At 46.8% G+C, this 19389-nt stretch overlaps 1 pseudogene; it reads right to left on the bottom strand.

Annotated features, from left to right (window-relative positions):
- Positions 1-1646: 1646 nt before the first annotated feature.
- LOC133080860 (serine/threonine-protein phosphatase 2A 55 kDa regulatory subunit B beta isoform-like) lies at positions 1647-15658 on the bottom strand (annotated as a pseudogene).
- Positions 15659-19389: the final 3731 nt, after the last annotated feature.

Raw genomic sequence — 19389 nt, 5'->3', positions numbered from 1 at the left:
GAGACTAAGAAGGCATTTAAAATGACCTGCAGTCAGGGTTTTTTCCTCAGATCAGGCAGAATCCAGTTTGGTCCTGATAAAAATAAATAATATTTGATGGGCTTCCTTGGTGGCGCAGTGGTTGAGAATCCACCTGCCAATGCAGGGGACACGGGTTCGAGCCCTGGTACGGGAAGATCCCACATGCCGCGGAGCAACTGAGCCCCTGCGCCACAACTACTGAGCCTGTGCTCTAGCCCCTGCGCGCCACAACTACTGAGCCCGTGTGCCACAACTACTGAAGCCCATGCGCCTAGAGCTCGTGCTCCACAACAAGAGAAGCCACTGCAATGAGAAGCCCGCGCACCACAACAAAGAGTAGCCCCCGCTTGCCGCAACCAGAGAAAGCCCACGTGCAGCAACAAAGACCCAACGCAGCCAAAAATAAATAAAAATAATAAATAAATTTATTTTTAAAAATAAAAATAAATAAATAATATTTGAGACCTTCCCTATCTTGAGTGGCATGAGCAACAACTCCTGGGTCCAACTCCCTTTTTTGGAACTTAGTGCTTTACTCTTGGTTTTTATCCTGAGGACGCTGCAAGTAGATAGAGCCAGGTGTGGACCCACATGTGCTTTCCCACCTCTTCTTGCTGGTGGGCACGGAGGAGGCCCCGCAGGAGCTCGCCAGAGACAGGGAGCCACTTAGTCCTGGGCTGGTGTAACAATGACCTTCCTCTTCCCAATTCCCAGGACTCTCCGATGCAAGCTTACATGGGAATTCCTTTTGACCTGTGAAGTTTCAAGACCATCCACACCTAACCTTCCGTGCCTCACTCTCTCCTTTCCAAACTAACAAACAGGGAGAAAGGACTCCTTCCCCTCCCCATCCTGATGTGCTCTGTGAACACTGCCCAAGGTCCAGACATTTGCTGCTCATCTAGACTGTGGTGCGGAAAGCTATGAGCTACGAGCCAGTAACCTGGAGCACGTGAAGTTAGCACGGCAAGGGAGCAGGAGTGACCCGAGTGGCTTAGAACTCCTGATATTCCCTGTCCCTGCCACCTCGTTACCCCTGCCTGCCAATCAGTTTTGCATCAATAAACTTTATGTTCCAGGCTTTGCCAGATGAATGAAAGGCGAGCAGCTAAAGACTGATCTCTGACCTCAGCTCGTAAACAGCCTACAGATTGGACTTGACAGTTAACAAAGGAAAGGCCTAGCAATTCTCTGATGCCTTTTTGCCTTAATTAGATTGAGCATTCATAAGCTTTGGGGAAATCTTCAATTTGAAGAGGAAGACCCCACAAGACAGGAATTCACATCTCTACTCATTCATCCGTTCAGACTGTCTGCCCCTCAGTCTATACTCACTGACACTGGTGCCACCCTATTACCCGTGCTCAGCGCTGTGCTGTGTGTAAGAATTCCAGAAGTCCGCACCATACTCTCCTGGAAGACAGCGTCCAGCTCGGCAGTCAAGCACATGCTTCGCTTCAGACAAATCTAAGCTTGAATCCTGATTCTGCCGGGTGACCTTTGGCAAGTTATTTAACCTGTCTGCCCTCAGTTTCCTCTTGGGGTTAATAATACCAACTGCCAAGGGTTGTCATCAGGACTAAGTGAGACCATCTGTGTGAGGCTTGCAGCACAGAGCCTGGTGCTTAGCAGGCACGCCGGTCGTGGAAGTCCCAGCACAGTGCTCGTGGCTCGCTGGGCCGGCTCTCAGGGCCTGAGAGGCTCCTCCCCTTGCCCTGGCCTTCTGCCTGCCACTGGGGAGCCAGTGATGATACGCGTGGTCTCTGCCTTCAGCGGCCTGAGAGGCCTACTGTTGACGATGCTTTTAGTTTCTTCATCTATAAAATGGGGTAGTGGTGATAATCCTCCTTGGAGGATCAGGGAAGAGCCTAGCACAGAAGCCTGCAAATGCACTTTGCCGAAGGAAACGACTCTGGGGATATTAGATGCCAGTAGCAGCCTCTGGCTTGTCATCGGATGCCACGGCCCCTGCAGGCTGTCTTTAATAATAGATATTTTAACATTCCTGAACCCGCTTCAAGCTATATTTGCTCACACACGGAGGTTTATTCAGTGTTAATCACATTAATGTGCGGTTTCATTTCACGCTGTGCAATGCCAGCTCCAGCGAGAGCCCAGACACAGCGGAATTTACGCTCAAAGGGACCTCGTACTGCGTTTACCCAAGCTTCGTCAAGGCATCTCAGCGCCCCAGCAACCTCCGGGCCACCCCCCTGCTCCCCCAGGGGTGTCCTCAAGCCTTAAGCAGTCTTCAAGTGTCTCTCTGTATCTCTTGGTTTTTTACCCTCAATTAGAAACCTCTGAGGCAAGTGTCCAATTTTTACTAGCCATCTTTAATCCTTTAACAACCCAAACACGTGCTATTCAGTAAAAGCTCTCCATCAGGTATCATAAGGGACCCTGAGTGAACAGGAGTTTGCAGGGTCCTTTGAGAGCCCCCAGTTCAATCCCCTCATGTTACAGATGGAAAAACTGAGTAGCAGAGGGGTAAGGACTTAAATCTCTCCCCTGTTGGCTCTTCCCCTAAGCTGATGAATAATCGCCATTCAGATCTTAAACACCAAACAAATTTGCCAGTTTTTCTTTGGCTCTGTGCCTCAAGCTGCTTGAAACAACCACTTGCCCTCCTGACTCTTGTCAGCTGAGAGCCTCAGATCCTACTTCCTGAGGGGTTGCCCCCCCGCACTGACCCCAGGGCCTGGCGCAGCACCTCAGTGCGGTGTCCCCTCCAAGCTCGGGGCCACCCGCCGGCCAGCCTTCCCAAGGACTTTACCTGGCACCTCTCACCCCTTTCTTACAACATCAATTTCTCCCTTTCCACGGGAACATTCCTGTCAACATACACGCTTGCTCTCATTTTAAACATTTTTGTGTAAAACCCTCCCTTGACCTCACGATCCCCTCCAGGTACTATACCATTTCTCTCCTTGAAAACTTGGCTGTTTCCACTTCCTCTACAGCCGCTGTTAACTTCTTTTTTTTTTTTTTTAGAGTAAACGGTGTTTATTTTTTGTTGAATTTTTTCAATCAAATGGAATTGCTTAATTTAAAAAAACTTCTCTCTTTTCTCTTTAAATACTACAGACAATTTCATTTTACCTCAGCAGACACCTAGAAACAAAACACTGGACCCACCAGAGAAAACAGGGCAATAAAAGCATCAGAAATTCAAGTCAACTATGGAAGACCTACTGTTAGCTGGCAGCTCTCAATTCTAAACAGAAGTGTCCCAGAACCTATCGGGTTTGACAAAAGTTTCTTAGAACTCGGGATTTGGGAAAGTTGGACTCCAACTGAATTCTATTCCAAAGAGGGAAATTAAGGTCGATGCATCCAATGAACACCCAAAGAAACATTTAAAAAACGTGTTTGAGGGACTTCCCTGGCAGTCCAGTGGTTAAGACCCTGATTCCACTGCAGGGTACTTGGGTTTGATCCCTGGTTGGGTAACTAAGATCCCACATGCCGTGTGGCCAAAAAAAATAAAATAAATTTTAACAAGTGTTTGACTAATACTCAGTATGTGAGATTATTAAGTAATAATGTGTCCTCCTAGTTACTTTGTCCTGGACTATATATAGGTTATTTGTAGCCATCACTGCTACAATATTTTCTGAAAGATGCCAAGCTGTATGCAAGATCTTTTTGCTAAAGTCCAGATTGTCGACACTGATCTCGTCTTTTCTCTGCTTGCCCCTCACGCACACTGCTCAGTTTTAGGATAGCTTGGGGTTTGCTGTTTTCCCTCGAGGCCTCAAGAGTAACATCACACTTGCTATTTCAGTCAAACATCCTGAAGAAGTTGTTGTAGGAGCCCGTCATGATGACACTGTCTGACCCATTCCACACACACTCAAATTTATCAAAAATGCAGTCATTTTTGTAGAGGGAGCACAGCTTGCTGCGGAGGTAGCTGTGAACCAGGTAAGTCTCAGTGGGGCGGTTTTCCATGTTGAGATCCCAAACTTTGATGGTCAGATAGTCTCTGGTCATGATATACCTCCCACTGTGGCTGAACTTCACATCTGAAATCGGAGAGATAATTTCAGAGAATAACGACCTGTTGCTTGGATCTTCCGGCTCTTCAAAAACTGGTCATGGAGGGTCTCCGGGGAGGCAGGGGGTGTGGGGGGCAGCTGTGGCTCACTGTGGGGACAAGGACACTGGTGGCAGAGGTACTGGGGACCAGTCATCTGCGTGAGCTCTCTTGGAGGCCGCCACCCCCGTACCACCCAACTGCCTGCAGGCTCCAGTGCTGGGACGCCTCAAGCCAAACAACAAACAGGGCGGGAACACAGCCCTGCCAGTTCACTCTTTCTACTTTTTTTTCCTTTTTTTTAATTTTTATTTTTAAAATTTATTTATTTTATTTTTGGCTGCCTTGGGTCTTCGCTGATGCGCGCGGGCTTTCTCTAGCTGCGGCGAGCAGGGGCTACTCTTCGTTGCGGTGAGCTGCTTTCTCATTGCGGTGGCTTCTCTTGTTGAGGAGCACGGGCTCTAGGCGTGCAGGCTCAGTAGTTGTGGCACACAGGCTTAGTTGCTCCGCGGCATGTTGGATCTTCCCGGAGCGGGGCTCGAACCCGTGTCCCCTGCACTGGCAGGCAGATTCTTAACCACTGCACCACCAGGGCTTCTGCAGTGGAAGTGTGGAGTCTTAACCATCCGACTGCCAGGGAAGTCCCTAGGAAAAATTTAAGCCTACAGGAAAGTTGAAAAAGTGTTAAAACAGCCCCCCACCTAGATTTTCCAATTAGCATTTTGCCACATATGCTATATCTCTCTCTCTAATAGATAACGTACCTATATATAAACTATATACATACCTATATATAACATAAATACAATTTATATAAATATTACATATATTACATGTAATATATACAGATATATATGTATAGTTTGTTATTGTTGAACCACTGGAAAAGTTTCAGGCATCTTGCTCCCTCACCCCTAAATACTACAATACTACAACGTGTGTCTCCTAAGAACCAGACCTCTCTGACGTAACTGAAACTGCACAACTCAGATGGGACTTGAACCCACAGGCTGGGACTCGAACCCACTGTCTTTTAATTGAGATCACACACCTGGTCTCAGGACTTAATGAAGCTCAGATTCTTTACGTCTCAGCGCAGAAGTAATTCAGCAAGAGGCAAAGTGATAGGTAAGAAGTGGATTTATTTAGAGAGATACACATTCCATAGACAGAATGCAGTCTGCCTCAAAAGGCGAGAGCGACCCCAAAACATGGGGTGGTTAGTTTAGGTTTTTTTTTTTTTTTGCCATGTGGCTTGCGGGATCTTAGTTCCGCGACCCGGTATGGAACCCAGGCCAAGACAGTGAAAGCGTGGAGTCCTAACCACTGGACTGCCAGGGAATTCCCTGGAGTGGTTAGTTTTATGGGCTGGGTAATTACATAGGCTAATTATGCAATTACCCAGCCCATAAAAAGTGGGAGGATTATTCCAACTATTTGGCGGGGGAGGGCAGGGGTTTCCAAGAATTGGGCCACTGCCCACTTTTTGGCCTTTTATGGTTAGCCTCGGAACGATCATGGTGCCCACGAGTGTGCCATTTAGATGCTAATGTATTACCATGAGCGTATAATGAGGCTCAAGGTCTACTGGAAGTGGAATCTTCCACCATCTTGGGCCTAATCAGTTCTAACCAGTTTTTGTGGGATCTTCAACAGCTATGTCATTCTTTTAAAGGTTGTGCCCCGCCCTCTTCCCTCCTGTTTCTTTTTTTTGGCCGCACCACATGACATGTGGAATCTTAGTTCCCCCACCAGGGAATGAAACCCCGCCCCCTGCAGTGGAAGTGTGGAGTCTTAACCACTGGATCGCCAGGGAAGTCCCTTCCCCCTGTTTCATAACCACAGACCATTATCACACCCAAGAAATTAAATGCTGATACAATAATCTAATATAAAGTTCACTTTCATATTTCTTCATTTGCCCCCAAAAGGTCCTCCATAGCTACTTTTTAATCCAGCTTTCATTCAGGGAAGAGGCCCACCCCAATTTAACTTTCAGATCCACCACTCCACCCAGAGTGTTCAAAGTCAGGGTGACTTCTTTACCAAATCTAAAAAGCCCTCTCTGGCCTTGGCAGGGGGTAACCCAGGGCAGTCTCCAATGTGGACTTCTGGGTCAAAACACATTCAGTTTCCCCCTTCCTTCCTTGCTCTGTCCCCTCTACCAGTCCTGTGAATGTTGGGGGAACCCAGGCCTTTGTGCTGGGCCCCTCCTCTCCAGTTCCCAGGTGGTCTCATCTAGGCTGGTGGCTTTAACACCAGCTGCGTGCTGATGCCACCCATATTTCCAGCATCCAAGCTCTGACATCCCCCAACTCCAGACTGATGTACCCTACTGCTTTCTTCTCAGCACCTCCCCTGTGACGGGCCATCAACACCTCAACCTTAACATGCCCAAACTGAGGTCTTAACGTCTTCCCTTCTTTCCCATCTCAATAACGGCATCCCCCTCACCTATCATCTGCCCTGATGCCACCCTTCCCTCACCAGCCCCCCAACCACTGGGTCTTGTCTGGACCCCTGCTCCCTGCATCTTCCCGGCCGCCTCTGACGTCTGGTCCACCCTCAGGGGTCTGCATAGCGCGGGAGCCTCCAAACTGCTCCTTACCCTTGCTCCCCACCCCCTCCAGCACATTTTCCAGCATTGCTAACCTTTTAAAATTGTAATTCAGGTCGGACCACTCCCTCTTTTAAAACCCTCCAACAGCTTCTCCTTGTAATGAGAAAACGCCCAACTCAGCAGGGTTTCTGAGGCCCCTGGTGGTCTAGTCCTGGCTTTCTCCAACCTCCTCCACCATTCTTTCTGGTGACCCTACCCTGGCCTCCATTTAGTTCCTTAAATGCCCAGGCTTTACCCTCTTGGGTCTTTTGTTTCTACAGGCTCTCGCCTCTGGCTGCTACGCCCTTACCCTGGGTCTCAAGGTCGGCCTGCCTGGCGTATAGCTGGCCCCGGCTCTAAGCTCACGCCGCCCTCTTCAGGCAACCTCCTGGGGAGGGCTCTGATTGGCTTAGCCGGTGTCACATGAACACCCCTGTCCAATCATCTGTGGCCAAGAACAGGTCACTGGGAGGGAAACACGGCTGCCGGGAGTTGCACTGGTTCCCTCGGGGGCTGGAGGGTTGGGGCGGGGGAGCGGTTTTGGGGGAAGAAGGTGGGCAATGTCTCTAAGTCTCTGCTCAGCCTTCAGTGCTCTCGGCCTCTCAGCAGCGCTTAACCTATTGGGAACCACCCCTTTTATTTTTCCAATAAAATGTCTATTTTAGCCAAAAAGGGCAATATATACTTACTGATAAAAAATACAGAAAATAACAAGGGGAAAAAAAACAGGATTACACCAGCTGAGGACACCCACCGTTAGCCTCCATCGGCTCTGCTGTCGCCTCCCTGGTCAATCTCCAACCATGAACCTTGAATGGATCCTCACCTCTCACCGCTCCTGCTTTTTCATTGTATATCTGGATTCTTTCTCCCATTTTTTTTTTTTTTCGGTTTTCACTGAGATATCACCCACTGCAATGGCTTCAACCAACCACCACATTTATGCTGGTGGTTCCCTAACTGAAATCCTTTCCTACCAATTTCTTGGTTTCAGATTTGTATCTGGCTGCTGGATTGGCCCCACAGGATGACCCCACAGGATGGCCCCACAGGATGGCCCCACAGCATGGCCGTGGGTGGCTCAAACTGGGAGGCTCTCCTTCCATACCCTGAAATCTCTTCCTTCTTCTCTGGATTGAAGCCCTAATTATGGCATTGATGAAGTAAAATTCATATTCTATGGCAAGACAAGAAAAATTTAAACAAAATTTTTCTTTGCCTATTTGGGCCTCCTCTCTCCCCTTTAGTGTGTAGTGTGCATCTGCATTAACCAGACCTTCTTAAGCAATAACCTTCCTTCTTAATCTTGTAAGGGGCCACAATGACCCATGACCCACTACTCACTTTGCATGTGTAGATCTGGATTGTGTCAACTGTCAATAATACATCATTTGATGTAGGACTCTGTCTCAAAAACTTATGTAACTGTGCTTTGACCTCTAACTGATGGAACAGTCCTCAGAGTTTTCTGAAAGACTGTCTCCTGGGTTATAATCCTCAGGTTAGCTCCAATAAAATTTTCCATTTCTTTCTCAGAGAACTGTCCCATGTACCATCCTTCCAGAACAGCCATGATCCTGTCCATTTGCTGCTCTTCCCCCATAAATGGGTCTTTGTGAAATTCCATTTCTTTGGCTGGACACCATCATCCCATCCCCATCCACTTGGTAAACTCTTCATCTTCCAAGACCCTGCCCAAGGGTTACCTGCTCTGTAACATCCTCCCGAGAAGTCCTGCTCTTCTGTGCTCCAGGAAAATGCCATTTATGGAAATCATTTCTGTATGAATAAATGTAAAAAGCCTGGATTTTGTTCCTCGATGCCACGGATGCCACCATTCCAAATTCCTGACCCACTGAGACTTTGCTCAAACAGTTAGACTGCCCTATATGCATACAGAAATGCTAAAGACTTTACACAACAATTCTCTCCACAAATGTTTCCCTGAGACTGTGTGGGTTGGGCAGAGGGGGAAGGTAGAGTGAGGGGTTCACCCACATCTACCTCCATCAACTCTGCCCCTCCATCTGGGAGGCTGATGCCACCTGAGGGGCCTAGTCACATTGTGACTTTCATGGGCCCTGGGTACTTTTGATTTCATGAGCCCTTTCCTCCATTCATTAAAAATTTTTTTTTTTTTTTATAAATGTACTGGTATAAAAACAAATATAACCTAGGCTGCCTTCATTATCATATATTCATTACCAACTATTCATTTTTTCCTTCTGGTTGTTTAATTTATTAATTTTTTTTTTTTTTTTTTGTAATCTTTGGCTGCACCAGGCGGCTTGTGGGCTTGTGGGATCTTAGTTCCCCGACCAGGGATTGAACCTGGGCCCTCGGCGGTAAAAGTGCGAAGTCCTAACCACTGGAAAACCAGGGAATTCCCCTCTTCTGGTTTTAAAATAAATCAAATTAAAACGTTTTCAAGGGCCCCTAAAAGTACTGTGGGCCCAAGTCACTGCACTGTAAAGGAGATTGTGCCCTGTGCCTCATGAAGAAGCTGACTCTGGCTGAGGGCAACAACCTGAAACTCACTGAAAGCTCGAAGGTTTTATCTCCTCTTCACTGTTCTTTGAGACTTTAGAGAAGAAATGTAGGTTAGTGCTTCTTGCTACAATCTTATCAAGACTCAGGAACACATGGTTATTCTCTCCAGGCAAAAGTTGCCAAGGGACATACCATCTATATAACTGCTAAATACACAACATATGATAAAGTGTGCCTTACGCAAACTAGCCTTATAAATACATAATAGCCCACAGAGGTTGGCTTTCAGTGCTGTCCCCTCAAGGAGTTAGGATGGAGTTATGGGGGCCGCTAGGGCTGCTGGATTATTATTGTTCATACCTGATTGACAGTGAGGAAACTGAGAATTAGAGGAATCCGGTAACTGAGCCAAGATGATGCAGAGAACAAATGAATTAGTGACTCCAGGATTTCAATCCTGGTCTGTGCTCTTATGAGTTGCTTTGGACAGACAGACAGACAGAGTTTGAGGTGCCTGAGGGCCTTCTAGGGGAGAGAGACATCAGAAGGTATTTAGATAAACTAGTTCAAGGCTCAAGTGAGATCCTTAGCTCGTGACATAGATTTGGGAATTATCCAAGTGTTGGTGGCATTTAAAGATTCAAAGTGGATCAGCTTGTTCACTCTGTTGCAATCTCTGTACCATGAAACCACCCTGAGTGGGCCCCCTCCCTTGGGGAGCTGAGCAGCTTTGCTCTCTTGTGGGCCCTTACTCCCTACTCTTTCCCAGGTATGCCTGGCTCCTGAGACACATTTACAGGGCAACTTCTGTCCACAGGCCCTGGGCTACCAGCTTGGGCTTCCATCTTCAGCCCCATTATTTCCTGCTGGATTAGATGCCAGAACTTGATTTTCCTCACTTTGATGCCTGATCTCTCTGTGGAACCAGCACCTCTGTGCACTCAGCTACACAGTAAGTATTTATTGAGCACCAACTATGTGCAGGACACCATTGTAGGTACTGAGGATACAACTGTGAACAAAGTAGACAAAGTCTCTTGAACCCAAGGAGCTTATAGTCTAGAGGCAGGAGGCAGACAATAAACAAGTAAGAATAGTTCCAGGTGTCAGGAATATGATAAAGCCTCATAATGTGGCGTGAGTGAGGGCACGGGAGGGCTCTGAGGAGTGGCGGTGACACTGCTCAAGGTTGTTGGTGGGAAAGGAGTCTCAGAGGGGGGATGTTGCAGCTGAGCCCTGAATGAGGAGATGGTAGCAGCTGTGAGGAGATAGGGTGCGTGCAGGGCCCTTCCAGCAGGAGCAGTGAGCTGTGGGGGTCCAGGCTCAGCATGTCTGGAAGGCCCTCCTGATGGGGGGGAGGGGCTTGGAAAGGCAGAAAGAGCCAAGGCAGGCAGGGGGTCCTGCCCTGGGTGAAAGGCCCAACCCAGGGCCACCAAGGACCACCTGATGAGATGGGAAGAAAAGACCCCTTTTTCCTGGGGAAGGAGAAAGAGGGAGGAAGAAGCAGCAAGGAAGAAGCAGCAGCAGGATTGGGGCCCTTGTTAAAAAATTGTTAAGAATTTCAAGATGGTGACAGCAGAGCACTGAACCTGGCGAGGGCCCTTCTGAGCACTGAGCATGGGTGCCACTCAACAGGACACGGTCCATGACACTGGCCCCAGCCCAGTGGAGACCCTTGGGAAGATGAGGCACGAATCCAGGTCCTCCTTTCATCCCAGGCTGAGCCTCACCTCGCAGGCAGGGCCACAGGGTAAAGGTGGTGGGTTAAAATTTTCTATTTTGATGAAAATGTTGCAAACTGTACAATGTTGCAAAACCAACATAATTTATGTAGCTGATTTCATGGACTTTTGATTACACTTCTGACAGCTGCAGTGTTCTTCTTTCCCTTGGGAGATTTGGGGCAGATGGGGCCCGGGAATCTCTCCTCCTCACAACAGGGTTAACCTCCGAGCAGGTGTGACATGTTCCCGGGCAGGCACAGTTGGTTGGAGCCAAGAATGTTTAACCCCCTATATTATGTCAAATATCATTTATAACAAACCACCCCTCCTTAATCTTAGGCTAATTACCTTATGACTAACACTAGTCCTCTGACCTTGGTAAACCATTTATTCTCCCTGAACTTCAGATTTCCTCATCTGTAAAAAGGAGATAATTATACTTCACAGGGGTGCTGTGAGGATTAAACATATGAAAAGCCTTTTTAGAGTATTAAGGTCTAAACAAATGCGAGGTAGCGTTACTACAGATCTGCTCAGTGGTTGCCTCACCCGCGCAGACAGGGGATTCGGGACAGCCACGGCTTGACAGAAGCTTCTCTTTGTGCCACTGACTCTGAGGCTCTGGTGTATTCTTAGCAATCAACTTCTGATCTTCAGTTTCTCAAGCAGCTTCCTTTCCTGGGGAGATCCCCTTGGCTTGTCAGGTATGCCTCAGATCACAGATCAATAATCCTGGTTTATATAACAGACTCTCGTGAGTTGGGCTGCTTTCATAATTTTAATAGTCCCTAAATGAACCGAGAAGAATCCAGATCCTGGACCTGAGGGTCTGAAGGAGACAAGTAATCATTCTCGCTAATTTCTTAGTGCATTTGGGTAATACTCTTATTAGTTTTTTAAATTAATTAATCGGTAGTTGCGGCATGCAGGGCTCTCTAGTTGTGGCACGCGGGCTGTAGAGCACGCAGGCTTAGTTGCCCCGCGGCATGTGTGATCTTAGTTCCCCGACCAGGGATCAAACCTGAGTCCCCTGCATTGGAAGGTGGAGTCTTAACCACTGGACCACCAGCAAACTCCCAGTAACATGCTTATTAAAAGGTGCTAAAGGCAGATACTTTTATTACAAGAGTGAGCAATGGTCCCCTATGCTTCTATTTGAGATGCAGTGTTGCCCATGCCGTGGGGTGGAGTCTACCAAGATCCTTAGGCCTTTGCAGTGGCCGTTCCTTCTGCCTTGAAGGCTCTGCCCCCACGCATCCCATGAAAAATGTCACCTCCTCCAGAAGATCTTCTCTGCCCACCCCATCTCAGAGGGCCCTTTCCCCTGCTCCCCGCCACCTCTCTATCCTCCCTACCCTGCTCGATTCTTCCTGGCATATGCCCACCTGACTCATGTTTTATGGGTTTATTGTTGGAATCGCCCCATTTAAGTGTGAGCTCCGAGAGAGCTGTGACTCTGCTCTGTTCACTGCGGTGTTTCCAGGCCTGGGGCTCAGAGCTTTTGACCAGCAATGCGATCCAGATAGAACTTGTATTATTCTCTTGTTTTCATTGTATTTATTTTTTAAAAATACTTTTGTTCAGGACAAATGATATTTATTTTACATTTATCACAGTGATATAGTTTCCTTTAAAAATAAATTTAAGAATGTAAGTAATTTAAAAAGATCAAGTAAATAACGGTGGTGCCCAGATGTCACATAAAGGGTGCTCTGTGCATGCCTTTTGGGGAGTCTGCTTGGTCTGTAAACCCATTTTGGCAACTGCTTACTCCTAAATGTGTGCGTGCACACACACACAAACACACTCATATTACAGAGACATCAAGCCTTAGGGTTGATGGTCGCCTCCTACAAGTGGACCAAGGAGCAGGGAAGGTCCTTGGCCAGACTGGGGAGTGCTGGTGAGTACACACTTCCCAGGGCTCCTGAGGCCCCTCTACCTTTCTGCCTGGGCATCCATGAGACCCTCTCTGTCCTCCTACCTTCTGTTTTCTCCCTTAAGCCAGCTTGAGCTGCTGATACTTGCAACCACAGTCCTGTACACTACGGTCTTCTGAAGTTAAATACAAACTGTGTGCCAATGCATGTCTGTTGTCGGGGGTGGGGGCATGGCAGGAAGAAGCTATTTAGTCATTCAGTCCTCATGCATCGTGCACGACTGTGGGCCAGGTGCTTGCTACTCGGCTAAGTGCTAAGAATACAAAGTTTCCCCAAGGAATTCATCATTTCCTGAGCTCCACTGAGTGTCAGCCTTAATCACCCAATAAATGTTGAGCAATGGGAAGCAAGGCTGAGCAGGGCGTGGGGGGCTCACTGGCAGCCCAGTACGTGAGGGCTTTCTCCAGTCCTGCTCCTCCCCGTGGAAGTGTTTAAAGTGTGGCTCCTTCTAAGGATAGTTGTTTTTTTTTTTTGCTGCACCATGGGCTTAGTTCCCCAACTAGGGATTGAACCTGGGACCTCAGCAGTGAAAGCGTGGAGTCCTAACCACTGGACCACCAGGGAATTCCTGGATATTTTAAGTTTTTTTTTTTTTTTTTTTTTTGCAATGAATCAGTGGTTCTTCTTATTTATGGCTGTGTTGGGTCTTCGTTTCTATGCGAGGGCTTTCTCTAGTTGCGGCAAGTGGGGGCCACTCTTCATTGCGGTGCGCGGGCCTCTCGTTATCGCGGCCTCTCTTGTTGCGGAGCACAGGCTCCAAACGCGCAGGCTCAGTAATTGTGGCTCACGGGCCTAGTTGCTCCGCGGCATGTGGGATCTTCCCAGACCAGGGCTCGAACCCGTGTCCCCTGCATTGGCAGGCAGATTCTCAACCACTGCGCCACCAGGGAAGCCCTGGATATTTTAAGTTTTAATGGAGAAAGGAAGGTGGGGGATGAATGAATGAATGCAATTTGGGGCTTACCTCAGGGTGAAGATGCCAAGTTTGAGCCCTTGGTCAAGGTTACTGGCTATTGTGTCTCAGAGCCCCCACTGGAGCATGGAATCTGACTGTGGCTGTTTGTCCTGTAACTTGGTCATGTAGTACATTCCACTGACTACAGTCAAGAGACAATCGATATCCAATCTTGCACCTAGAAATTCACTGGAGTAAAGTGAGGTGGCTGTGACACACCATTTTGGTGTTTTTACTTGCAAAATTCTTCACCAGCACTCCTCCCATCTCTCAACCCAGGCTCCCAAATCAACCTGCACACCGAATTAAGAAGCATATAAAAATGTGCAACGCATCGATGCAGCCCGGCACTGAAAATAGCAGCTGCAGCCACAAACCAAAAAAAAGGCCTTTGTGAACAGAGTGAAAGAAGCTGCTTGTCCTGAGTTCATCTTTTAAGCCACAGATAGAACCCCCTACTATTACTAAAGTAACGTCTTTAATCAAAGATAGGAATCAATTAGAGGAAAGTAGGATGTCTTAGTACATTAGATTTTCCTTTTCCTACTAAGTTTCCAAGGCCCTAATTTCCTAGTCAGAGCCCAAGAGAGTATGAACTCACATGAAGGCAGGTAGTGGAGCCATTGCAAAGCATAGATTTGACGGCATTAGCAGAGGCCAGGTTCAAGATGAAGCACACAAAATCGGGAGATGAATCATTTCTGAGGCGTAAGAACCCATGGTCTCCAGGTGACAGTGTTACACCCTGACCCTGGGCACCACCTTCAGGAACACGGCTTCTCTCTAATAGCTCTGGTGCACCCGTCTCAAATTAAACTGTCCCTCATGTTTCAAACGACGTTGAATTTATCTCCTCAGCCAAATTAACACCACTTAGGAAGATCAGTTTCAGAAACACTTCTCTACTAGACTCGAATCTAAACCACACAACTTCCTGAGCAGTTTCACATGTGGAGCTACCTTTCCAGCCAACACAGCACTTTTCTTGCTTTAAGAGTATTGAGTCAGACAGACGTAGAGAACAAACGTATGGACACCAAAGGGGGAAAGTGGCTGGGGGGGGAAGTGGCTGGGCGCGTGGGGTGGGGGGTAGTGGCATGAATTGGGAGATTGGGATTGACACGTATACACTAATATGTGTAAAACAGATAACTAATAAGAACCTGCTGTATAAAAAAGTAAATAAAATAAAATTCAAAAAAAAAAAAGAGTACCGAGTCAGACTGGAGTCAGACTTACAGTCCAGGCAGCCTGTATTTTTTTGAGTGGCACTGAGGTCATACTTTAATCTACCCTGACCATGTTTAATTGTCCTCTGCCCCCCATTAGTGATTCCAAGGCTGAAAAATTATGCAAAGTCCCTTACAGAGTTCAAGTTAGCTTGACAGAGTCAGAGAGCTTGGCAGATGGCAGAGAGGTATAGGGAGCGGGAGAGGGGGAGGAAAAGGCTCAACTTTTATACCTAAGCCCAAAGCACAAGGCAGGTGCTAGGATGATGGAATAAAAATTGTTCCTGTTGCTTTGAAATGCTTCAGCAACGCCAAAGGAAGGTTTTCTTGTTCTGTTTTTGAAAGCTACAAATCATTATTCATCAAATGAAGCCAATGATCAGGTGTACCAAATTAAGTGTCCCCAAACTATAATTTTTCTCGTGAGGAAAGCTGCCTTTACTGGAGTGAGTAGACCAAAAGATAGAAAAGACTTTTTGTGACTAGTTGAAACTTATAGAAACCCCACCAATTTTTTCATCTCCTGGCACACGGGATATGCTAATTCTTTGGCTTTTGCTGACCCACCTTGTAAAACCTTCTCTAAGTGGTCCTTGTTCATCTTCAGTTTTTCAATTTCACTCTTAATTGAAGCAAATTTCTCAATCACAGCATCTGCCACCATCAGCTTGTAGCGAGCAGTGTTGATGCCAGCACTGAGGCAGACCACCTCCTCCACTGGGAGTCCCGTCACTGCTGCATGGATGGAGACCTTGTTGGAGATGCCCCCTCAGCTGGCCGGGTGTAGATGACCTCTGAGGTGAAGTCTATCACAGCCTTGCAGACTTCTGCAAGGAAGGTCTTTAGTGGATCATTTAATATAGCTGTTCTTCATTTCAAAAGACAAATGAAATACATTCCAGTGACTCAGTGTTTTCATTTTATTTTTTAAATTTATTTATTTTTGGCTGCACTGGGTCTTCATTGCTGCGCACGGGCTTTCTCTAGTTGCGGCGAGCAAGGGCTACTATTCGTTGTGGTGCACAGGCTTCTCATTGCAGTGGCTTCTCTTGTTGAGGAGCACGGGCTCTAGGCACACGGGCTTCAGTAGTTGTGGCACGTGGGCTCAGTAGTTGTGGCTCACGGGCTCTAGAGCGCAGGCTCAGTAGTTGTGGCGCATGGGCTTAGCTGCTCCACAACATGTGGGATCTTCCCGGACCAGGGCTTGAACCCGTGTCCCCTGCATTGGCAGGTGGATTCCTAACCACTGCGCCACCAGGGAAGCCCCAGTGTTTTCATATTAAATAAATTCATTACAATGGAAAAGATGGGAGCTCCTTTCCTCCTACCTTTTAAAACTCAACAGGTGAAACCAAGCAAGGTAGGTGTTAGTGCAGGTGCAGAGGGGTGGTGGTGGCTCTGTGGGGTGCTGAATCCAGGGCAGGAGGGTGTCTGGGTGAGGAGGGTGTCTAGGTGAGGTAATGATGGAAACAGTGGCTTGGAGAGGGTGTCAGAGCCCAAGAGGTGAGAGGGCATCCATGTGTGGTGACAAAAGAATGGTTATATATGACTGGATTATCCCAGTATGCTGAGGATTGTGGGCGTTTGGGATTGTTGGAAAAGAGAACAAGTACAGAGAGAAAGAATAAAAACTAGAATAAATCCTGTGGTGTTGGATTGGAATCAAAGGTACTGGTTTGAACTGGTTTTCAATATATATTTAAGTACAGAAATATAGATGTAAGGATGTATACATACATATATCCCTGAGCTCCATCCACTGAGGGGGCTTGGGAGTAGGCACCACAGTAGCAATGAGCACCCTTGGCTTGGTTTCTAAATACCCTGCTCTATTAAAAGAAACTAGAACTCCTTGGGGGAAATAGCTGGTTTAGACTCGGGCAGAGAAAGTACGAGGTGAGCCTGGAACAACTTGTGCTTGAAGTGCTGGAATGGTATTTCATTTGTCCTTTGAAATGAAGAACAGATATATTAAATGATACACTAAAGACCTTCCCTCGGCATCTTTAAAGCATTCGTAACAACAGGAACAGTTTTTATTCCATCTTCCCAGCACCTATCTTGTGCTTTGCACTTAGGTATAAAACCCGAGTCTTGGGACTTCCCTGGTGGCGCAGTGGTTAAGAATTTGCCTGCCAATGCAGGGTAAACGGGTTCGAGCCCTGGTCCGGGAAAATCCCACATGCCATGGAGCAACTAAGCCCATGCGCCATAACTACCGAGCCTGCGCTCTAGAGCTCGCGAGCCACAACTACTGAAGCCCGCGCACCTAGACCCCATGCTCTGCAACAAAGAGAAACCACCGCAATGAGTAGCCCCCACGCAGCAACAAAGACCCAACGCAGCCAAAAAATAAATGAATAAAAATTTTTAAAAAAGCGGAGTCTTTTCCTGCTTCCTACACATGTCAAAAGGTCACAGAAGCATTTGAAGGGGCTCCCACTGGCCAAATCTGGGACAATATGAGCATCAATATCATAATCAAAGTATCAAAATGATAGTAATATATAATAATCATTGAGTAAAACAGAAACCCATGAGTCCATAAGCAAATGAATAGAGAAAAGGAATCCTTCCTTATGGTAGAATGCCAACCAATTAAGTGTAGGAGGAATGTGAGATTCAAAAACATTACTTGGCTGCCATCATAGTAGTAATTCAGCCAAGAAACAGCAATAGATGCTGAAACTAAGGGGTAGAGTTTAATGAGTAATGGGATATTTAGTCTCAAAGCACCACCCTACAAAATAGTTATTAGGAACTTTTCAGTGGAGAAACCCAGCAGGCACCACCCCAATTAAGTGATCAAAGTTAACACCACCACCACCAGGGTTCATCAAAATCATGGACCACAATAGCATCACTTCTGATATTCCTGCCCAAAATACGTACTTGAACCAAATCACGAGGCATTAACAAACCCAATTTGAGGGCAGTCTGCAAAATAGCCTGTAATCTTCAAATGTCAAGGTCACGAAAACAAACCTCAAGGATTGTTCCAGACTGAAAGAGACTGAGAAATGACTACTACATGCAACAGAAGGCCTTTTTTTTTTGATGATAAAGGATACTATTGGGACCACTGAGAAAACTTGGTTATCTGTGGATAGTAGGATTTCCATGTTGATTTCTACTTCCATGTTAATTATCCACTTCTGATGGATATATTCGGTGATATAGGAGAACATCTTCAGTTACACGAATTACACAGTATAAAATATGCAGCAGTGTTGGACTATCACCTTGCAACTTACTCTTAGAAATGATTCAAGGAGACTTCCCTGGTGGCACAGTGGTTAAGAATCCGCTTGCCAATGCAGGGGACACAGGTTCCAGCCCTGGTCCGGAAAGATCCCACATGCCGTGGAGCAACTGAGCCCGTGCGCCACAAATGCTGAGCCTGGGTGCTGCAACTACTGAAGCCCACGCACCTAGAGCCTGTGCTCCGCAACAAGAGAAGCCACCACAGTGAGAAGCCCGTGCACCGCAATGAAGAGTAGCCCCCGCTTGCTGCAACTAGAGAAAGCCCGCACGCAGCAACGAACCAACACAGCCCCACAACACAGCCAAAAATAACTAAAATTAAATCTTTAAAAAAAAAAATGATTCAAGGGACCTCTCTGGAGGTCCAGTGGTTAAGACTCCGTGCTTCCACTGCAGGGTTCACGGGTTTGATTCCTGATCAGGGAAGTAAGATCCCACATGCCATGCAGTGTGGTCAAAAAAAAAAAAAAAAGATAAAAAGATTCAGAAAAAAGTTGACTATTCTCACAGTATTTCTGGTACTGTACTTCTCTATAAGTTTGGAATTATTAAAATAAATGCTTATGACATATTTTTATAAATAAAATAAACGATTATGAGAATATTAAAGTCTGAGTTAAAAACCCAAAATGTAGGAATGAAGAAATTGAAAATTCTTAATTCGGTAAAATGAAGAACACATCATATAGTTTGTGGACCATCAACGGGGGCAATCACATTAAAAAAGTAACAGGGATGAAAGGATCACATTCAGAAGTGAAACAGCTAAAATGTCTCTCAGTCAAACATTTAAGGGCACACACAGAAAGACAATTTCCTAAAAGTGAAGATCCTTTTAATTTTTTTACATGCAGGTTACTTAGATGGGGAAACAGTACTTAAAATTCCATGGAACTAAGGTCAAGCGGAGACCATGACCAAATACTTAACAAGGACACCATATTTTGATGCTCTTTTTTTTTATTAATTAATTAATTTTTGGCTGTGTTGGGTCTTCGCCTCTGTGCGAGGGCCTTCTCCAGCTGCGGCAAGCGGGGGCCACTCTTCATCGCGGTGCGCGGGCCTCCCACCATGGGGGCCTCTCTTATCGCGGAGCACAGGCTCCAGACGCGCAGGCTCAGCAGTCGTGGC

The sequence above is a fragment of the Eubalaena glacialis genome, chromosome 19, assembly GCF_028564815.1.
Source record: "Eubalaena glacialis isolate mEubGla1 chromosome 19, mEubGla1.1.hap2.+ XY, whole genome shotgun sequence".
NCBI lineage: Eukaryota > Metazoa > Chordata > Mammalia > Artiodactyla > Balaenidae > Eubalaena > Eubalaena glacialis.
This window is presented reverse-complemented; position numbering and strand designations above follow the sequence as displayed.